Raw genomic sequence first — 8,937 nt, forward strand, 5'->3', positions numbered from 1 at the left:
GGCATGTAGAACTTCTTGGGCCAGGGATTGAACTTCCGGGGCCAGGGAGTGAACTAGCAGCATAGCAGTGACCCAAGCTGATGCAGAAACACTGGATCCTTAGCCACCTCTGCCACCAGGAAACTCCAAGACCTTAACTCTTTTGAAGAGTATAAGCCTATTGTTTTATAAGAAATCCCTCAATCTGAGTTTGACTGATGTTTGTTCATGATTAAATTCAGGTTGTGGGAGTTCCCACTGAGTTGCGATGGCATCAGTGAAGTGCCAGGATGAAGGTTTGATCCCCCAATGGGTTTGGGGAATCTCGTGTTACTGCAGCTGGTGGAGAATGTTGCAGCTGTGGTTTGAATCTGATCCCTGGCCCAGGAACCTCAATATGCCTAGGGGCAGCCAAAAAAAGGAAAAAAAAGAATCAGGTTATGCATTTTATGGCAAAAATGCCACAGAAATGATACTGTGTCCTCCTCATGGGGGTGATCAGAAGACATGTAGTACCATTTGTCCAGTTAATATTAAGGCTCACTTGGATCACTTGGTTAAAATTTCTGCCAAGTTTCTGCACTGTAACGTTACTATTTCTCTCTTTGTATCTCTCCAGTATCTTGCGGGAAGATACCTGAACTATGTAAACATTCTTAGGTGCTAATTTTATTATTTGCTTGTTTGTTTTTAGAGCCACACCTGTGGCATATGGAAGTTCTCAGGCTAGGGGTTGAATCAGATCCACAGCTGCTGGCCTATACCACAGCCACAGCAACACCAGATCCAAACCACTGAGTGAGGCCAGGGATAGAACCCTAGTCCTCATGGATGCTAGCTGGGTTCATAACCTGCTGAGCCACGATGGGAACTCCTATGTGCTAATTTTAGCATCTGTTGATGACTCTTACCTAAGATCACTATTACTGTGTTTTTTGACAAATTCGATTTTTCCTTTTTCTTCATTCTTTCTGTATTACTTAGGATCCTACTTTAATAAACAGCCTTTCCTTATCCTTCATTTAGTTATTTATTCAATGATTTACTTATATCAGCATGAACCCACAGATTCTTATTCATGGGGTATAATTCATTACTATCATCATTAATTGCATTACTTCTACTCTGGCTCTGATTTAGCCAAGGTGAGTGCCTTCAAGTGGCCTCTTTTGTTTGGGCATGTCCTCTCATATTTTGAGCCTTGAGAATTTACATTCTGGTTATCTACTCTCCGTAGTCCACTTCCACAGAGACTGGGGTTGAAGGAATATGGACTGCTCTTAGCTGTGCATAAATAAAATAATAATAATGAGAAAAATGTATTCAAGAGAAATAACACAAGATGAACTCAGCTTCTTAAGTATGTCCATGAAAGACTGTCTTCCCAATGTCTTGAATTCATGATTTTCTTGAAAATGAATGCAGAAACTTCAATCTGAACTAGTCCCAAGTGTGAGAGAAGGTGACTCAGGAGCTGCCAAGAGAGCATGGTCACCAAAGCCACAAATTGACAATTTCACCTCTATCTCCATTTGGAAGTAATAAAGAAGAGTACCCTTTCAAAATTTCCGTGAGAGAATACCATTTGCACATGCCATACTGGTTGCAGATATAACAGACCTAGATCCTTCCGTCTTGACATCTTTGGAATTAAACGACATATATGTTCTCCAAAACAAATAACAGCATGATTCAGCGAGGTTGGTAAAATCTGGCTTCAGTAAAGAGAGATTATGTCCTGTCCATCTTCATGGCTTAACCCTGACACTCCTGAGGGCAGAATTTCCAGCCAAAGCCTGCAGTGGGTAAATACAGTATGTACTTCAGGTCCACAGAGATGCAAGACGCTGCCCCGGCCTCTTTGGATTGCTCCAAAAAGCTGACAGCCCCATCAAACACCTACTTTTGAACAGTTTATGATTTGAGTTACAGGTCAGAACGTGTGAGTGATGAAAGGCAGCAGAGGTAGGAAGGACCACACAATCTAATCTTTTATTACTCAGGCCATTGGAATGGTCGGCAATAACACTCATTTAGTCATGCATTTACTTACTGTGTATTTATTGAGCACCTACTGGGTTTAAGGCCCTGATCTATGTCCCAGTGGGACACCAAGTTATATTACAGAGTCATTCCTAAGGATTAAATAAATATTATTTTTAGAGGAAAAAAATGTAATGAAATACACACACACACAGATAAGAAATTGCCAAGGCAATTAAGGGTGCCTCTCCACTGGAACTGCTGTTTTTGTAGCTCAGTGAGCAAACAATTTCTTTAGAAACTTTTCAGTGAGAGGCTCAAGCTGTTAGAAATAAAGTTAGATTTTAAAATCAATTTTTAAATACACACATTATGACTCCATTTATATGAAGTTCTAAAATCACAAAAATTAAACCAACAAGGACTTACTGTATGACATAGGGAAGTCACTCAATACTCCATAATAACCTATGTGGAAAAGGAATCTGAAAAGGAATGGATATTTGTATATGGATCACTGATTTATTTGTCTGTATGCCTGAAAGTAATACAACATTGTAAATCAATTCTACTTCCATATAATAAAGACAGAAATCAGCAAAATTCATCATAATACAAAAATCAGAATAGAGATCATGGAGGTGTGTCATAGTATCTATTACCATGTCACAAATTACCTTAAATTTAACAGCTTACAATACTTACAACAACTATTACCAAATAGTTTCTGTGGGTCAGGAATTTGGGAGTGCCATCTCCTAGTGGCTCTGGTTCAGGATCTCTCATGAGGCCGAAATCAGGACATCAGCCAGGACTGCAGCCATTGGATGGTTCAGCCAGGGCTGGTTGTATCATCACTCAGATGGCTTATTCCCCTGGCAGCTGGCAACAAGCCTCGGTCCCTTGCCACAGGGAACTCTCTCCAGTGCTGCTTGGCTGTCCTCACAGCTTGGCAGCTGGCTTCTCTCACAGCAAGTCATCAGGAAGAAGCAGGATGAAATCAGAATGTCAGGATGAAATCAGAAACACTCTTGTTTCCATGGTCCCCTGCAGTTACCATGGTCCCTCTGATTCGGTGTTGGAGGAGAATATGTGAGGGTATATTATGGGTGGGGGGGATTTTTATGCGCCATCTTAGAGGCTGGCTACCCTAAAGGGTGGGGGATTGACTGGGAAGGAACATTCTGGTGAAATGGAAGTGTTGTACGGTATGATAAATATGTGGTTACGTGTGCACATACATTTGCCAAAACTGTGAAGCCGAGATTTGCCCATTCCACCCAATGTATATAAATTTTAAAATAAAAGAACTATGGTTAATAACAATAATCAGGAAGGGCTGGAGGGTGGATAGAGGTATAGATTGTGTGGTAGAATGATGATAATTTGGGGAGCTGGAAGGATTGGTACAGGTGAATTTTTTAGATGAAGACACCAGACATTGTATGTCATAAAATTTCATATTTTTTGTATTTTTTAATTATAGCTGATTGACAGTGTTGTACCATTTCTGCTGTACAGCAAAGTGACCCAGTCATACATATGTATACATACATTCTTTTCTCAGATCATCCGCCATCATGTTCTATCTCAAGAGATTAGACATAGTTCCCTGTGCTATATAGTAGGAATAAGGGTCTTTTTTATTTCCTCTTTTTTCTTTTTCTCTTTTGCTCCCCCCTCCACCCGCTCCCCTACCATGGAATATGGAGTTCCCAGGCCACACCTGTGGCATATGGAAATTCTTAGGCCAGAGATCGAATCCAAGCCACAGTTTTGACCCATGCTGCAGTTGCAACAATGCCAAATCCTGAACCCACTGGGCCACAGCAAGAACTCCCTGAAGGTCATTTGGATCTCATGGGCTGAGTGCTGGAGCAAACTGTCTTCCACTTCTAATGCTGAGCCTCCTCCACTGAGAACCAAGGAATCAAACAGCAGTTCTACCCACAGGCACTACACCCGATGTTTAAGAGCAGAGTGGAGATGAGACAAAAATAACTGGGTTCAAATCCGCCCTCCACCACCATTTACGCATTGTTTCACTTTGTCAAAGTTATTTAACCTCTCTATGCCTCGTTTTCTTTTCTTTTTTTCCACTTTAGAATTTTGCTCAGCTCATTTAAATTATTTTCTGATACCCCATGTTTAGCATCATCTTCATTACAAACGCACATTGTCAACACCAAACAACCTTCACCCCAGTCGCTGGCGTTCACAAGCTTTTGACCCTATCCCCATCTTCCCCTAACTTAACTTCCACACACATATCTGATCAGTCTCTGGTTGCTCTCTCTTTGGGATTCTGGTATATTTGTCCTGCCTTCCTACCTCCTCTTGAAAAATAGCAGTTCTGAGAATAGGAGAGTGAGGAGGAAACAGCTGCAAAGGCACCCAGGTAGCACTAGAAACAAGAAAAGCCCTTGACCGTGTCAGGCTCCTTGATTCTAGACCTTCAAGAGTAAAACAGCCTGTGCCCATTGCATTTTGCCTTGTTGCTTAAAGTTGCAGTGAAAAGAAACAAGGGGTCTTGGTGTCTTTTGTTTTTTGGTTTTGTTGCTGTTGTTTAGCATTCACAGGAAAAGTTACACTTTTGCTGCAAAATGATCCTTTAGAACTCTCTCTGATTTTCTTAAGGCTGAGAGTGGCCTCTTTGAGCCCATAGTCCCAGGGCATAAAGGAGGGCTAAGGGTACAGTAAGCAGCAGTGGGGATCTCATGAGGGTAAGAAATGGAAGGGAAGAGCCGTGGAGAGGGAGATAAGCTGGGCTTGTCTTCTTCTGAAGCTCTTCCCTCCTGAGCCCTGAAGGTGTCAGATGCTGCTACATTGTGATGCTGTGTGAAAGCACCTGCCTGCCCTCACAAAATTGCAAACCCACATTGTCAACACCAAATAGCCTTCACCTGCCACATCTGCCCAGATTCCCTGGAGGGGCTTCAAGAATTGAGTCTAAGTGGCTTAAAACGCCCAAACCTAGGAGAATTAACATGCTATCCTGAATGAGTGTTGAAATGTCAATGGTCGTCTCAGGTCATTGTTGGCATTGAAGGAGAGCCTCTGAAACAAGAAAGAACAAGGGAGCGAGGGGAAAAGGTAGAGCTTGACACCGAAGAAGACTGAACCGAAAGCAAAGGTAGCAGACACTTCCTGTCATCTCACCAGGACCTGGCTCATCTGGATCCACCAGGACAGAACCCGCTCTGGAGCAAGGGACCCCAGATAACTAAGTCTGCTCAGGTCCGAGCCATCATCCAGCCCCCAGAGTTTTCCCAGGCTGCAGCACGTTCAGTGCCAAAACCAGGGGAGTCTTTTGCAAACCACGATCTTTGGTGACCCCAAGGGCGCTTCGTGCCCGGTGTAGTTCCAAGGGAGGTTATGGGAGCTGGAAGTTAGACTTCAGAGTAAAGGTCTGAGAACTCTTTTCATGACACAAAGATATGATTCATGGGGTATTTATTTCAGAGGATTGGAACTCCTGCCTGACTTCTTCCTGGTCCCTACTATAAATGGAGAGAAAGTGACCAATGCATGACTTTTCTTTTCCTTTCCTTTCTTTTTTCTTTTCATTTTATGGCTGTACCCACACCATACGGAAGTTCCCAGGCCTGGGATTGAATTCAAGCCACAGCGTGGACCTCAACCACAGCTGCAGCAGCTCCTGATCCTTTAACCCACTGTGCCTGGCCAGGGATCAAACCCACACCTCCAAAGTGACCCAAGCCACTGCAGTTGGATTCTTAACCCACTGTGCCACAGCAGGAATGCCAGAGCAGCGGCCTTTTAATGTAATACTTTAACTTTCAGTGAAAGACAAACTCTTCCCCAAACACTCAAATATTAAGTAATTTGGTTGTAATGAAAGCAATCCCTTCTGTCAAGATTTTAAATGCTGCAATTCCATCAGTGAATCAAGAATTATAGAGCAGATGTTGGAATGTTTAGAAATAACCTTAGATCCATCACTGATTGTGATTAACATCTTCTTGGTGCCCATAATACACTGAGTTTTTCTTTCTTGGAAATTTTAATAATAAAATGATGAGCTGCTGTCCATTATTATATACTTTGGCTTTTTAATTTGTATTATGGCATCACATTTACTTCCCTGAATATACTGGTTAAGGATCTGGTTGTGAGGCTGCACTAGCTTAAACCACCTATTGACAAATGGTCTTGGGTAAATCTTGTGACTCAGTTTCCCCATCTCCAAAATGGTCATAGTAATAGTCGTTACATCCACGAGTAGTTGTGATGATTATTTGAAGCTATTCGGAATCCTACCTGGCACATAGTATGCATTCAATACATTTTCACTATTACTAGTATTTTTTGTATTAGTCATTCCTAGTCTTGTTCAACTTGGACTTTTTGTGTGTGTGTGTGTGTGTGGCATAGGGATTGATTTGGAGCTGCAACCTACACCACTCAACTTAAACTTTTGATGTGACGTATATTTACAAAACGGTTGACAAGGAATAGCAGCCAGAGTTTTAAAACATTAAACTTGGGGAAACAGATTTTATTGCTTCCAGCAACCTAGGAATGTTTTCAGTCGTTTGGTGTGCTACCAGTCCCAGGTGATGTTGATGGTAACCAGCCCAGACCTTCAATAGCACAGCACAATTCTGAATGGCTGGACCAAAGCCACTGGTCAGTCTCAGCTCTTCACTCAAGCCATGCAGTTGGGTCCAAGGGTCTAGAGGGAAAATCACAGCCTGACCAAAGAAACAAATACCCTCCACTGCAGTCTAGTTGGAAGTACGGTGTAAAGTATGGCTTTCAGGACCTGACTTTAAAAAATCAATAAAGTCACTTTCCTTTCACTTTCAATGTAACTATTTCTGGCAAGCAGTTTTTTTTTTAATGAGATTTTTATTTTTCTATTATAGTTGAATTACAATGTTCTGTCAATTTCTGCTGTATAGCAAAGTGACCCAGTCATATATATACATATATATATACACACACACACACATTCTTTTTCTAACATTATCTTCCATCATGTTCCATCACAAATTACTAGATAGAGTTCCCTGTGCTGTACAGCAGGATCTCATGGCTTATCCACTCCAAATGCAATAGTTTGCAACTACTGACCCCATGAGAAGTAGTTATCTATGGATTCTTATATCAATTTGGTCTTCCATGTTCTTACTGGAACCAAACTGCCCGAACCTACAATTACCCTTTTTCTTCTCCTTCCTCAATTAAGATGACCATCTTCTTGATTTTACCTCTTTTTTACCGAATTCATCCTCTTCTCTCCATCCCAAATCCACTGTCATAGTTTACGCTCTTACTGTCTCACTCCTTGTCTTTAGCACTAATCTATTTTGCTTATGTTCCCATTATTCCATTTTCCTCAAAAAATGAGAGAGACATTTTAGAGTGCAAATAGAGCCAGGATTTTTTCTCTAGCATGCTTTCAAGCCTTGAATCGTTCCCAAATGATGGTAGGAAAAGTAGGAACTCCTCAGTGTGGTGTGTATAAGTGCCTGACATCTGGCCCTGACAACCTACTCCAGCTTCGGTGCCTGCTGCACCCCTATCAGGTTTGGGGGAAAGGTACTGTCTTATTTATTTTCATGTCCCCAGCAGTTTATCCCAATCCTGAATTTGGCAAATACCTGCATGCATAGTAACAAGCGTAAACATGAACAGTTTTTTTGTTTTTTGCTTTTTGTCTTTTTAGGTCCACACCAGCAGCATATGGAAGTTCCCAGGCTAGAGGTTGAATCAGAGCTACAGCCACAGCAATGCAGGATCTGAGCCACATCTGTGATCTATACCACAGCTCACGGCAACGCCGGATCCATGACCCACTGAGTGAGGCCAGGGATTGAACCCACAAACTCATGGTTCCTAGTCTGATTCGTTTCCGCTGCACCACGATGGGAACTCCTTTTTTTGCTTTTTAGGGCTGCACTCGAAGCATATGGAAGTCCACAGGCTAAGAGTCGAATTGGAGCTACAGTCGCCGGCCTACACCACAGCCACAGCAACACCAGATCCTTAACCCACCTAGCAAGACCAGGGATGGAACCTGTATCTCATGGATACCAGTCAGGCTCATTACCACTAAGCCACAATGGGAACTTCCTATAACTATTTATATTTCCTAAAAACCTACATATCTTTTAACATGATACACATGCTGACGTTTATATCTTTTTGCCAGGTAAAAAGTGAGATGTTTTTTCATTAAATAGTGTCAATTAAAAATTAACTTTTAAAACAGGCAGCTAGGCTTTGAGATAAGATAAGCTTCATCATTAGGAAAACAGAGAATAAGGAAGACCAAAGTCAGACCCAAGAAAAAGGCAAAGAGCCACTGTGATTGGAGCCCAAGGATCAGGCCAAAGGAGAGCACACCTGAATTTTTTGTGGCCTTGACCTGGTGGAGCTTCTGGCTAACCCACACATGAGGCAACTCGTGGGGACATCATTTCAGCCAGCTGCAATCACTCATTATCAAAGTTAAACTGAGTACCTCCTACATGCCAAGTGCTATGCTATGTCACAGGATGGCCTGAGTGACCATGAAATAGACCTTGCCTTAAGGCGCTCACAATCTAGCAGGAGAGACAAATAAATTAGCTGTGAATTATCGTGGCATATTCAGAATGCCATGGCACCTCAAGAAGGAGTTCTGCTCCAGTGACAGGACCAAGGAAGAGCCCAAATCAAGGAACATGTCTTAAGGGAGGTGACATGAACTGAGCCTTTAAGGGGAGATAGTGAAGGGGGATGCAGCAGAGGACCTGGTGTGAGTATCGGCAAGGGAGTTTGTTCATCCAAAGGGCTGAAGGTGCAAGATGGGAGGTGGGAGAAAGTGATGGAAATGAAGCTGGACTGGTAGGTTGAGGTCAGGTGATCAAATGTGAAAGGCAATCTAAATAATAAATGGACAATAGAAGTCTCAAACCCAGCACCCTAGTTGGATGCCCTGAAACGAGAGCGCTCCAGGTGGGTGAT

The sequence above is a fragment of the Phacochoerus africanus genome, chromosome 2 (assembly GCF_016906955.1).
Source record: "Phacochoerus africanus isolate WHEZ1 chromosome 2, ROS_Pafr_v1, whole genome shotgun sequence".
NCBI classification, from domain to species: Eukaryota; Metazoa; Chordata; class Mammalia; order Artiodactyla; family Suidae; genus Phacochoerus; species Phacochoerus africanus.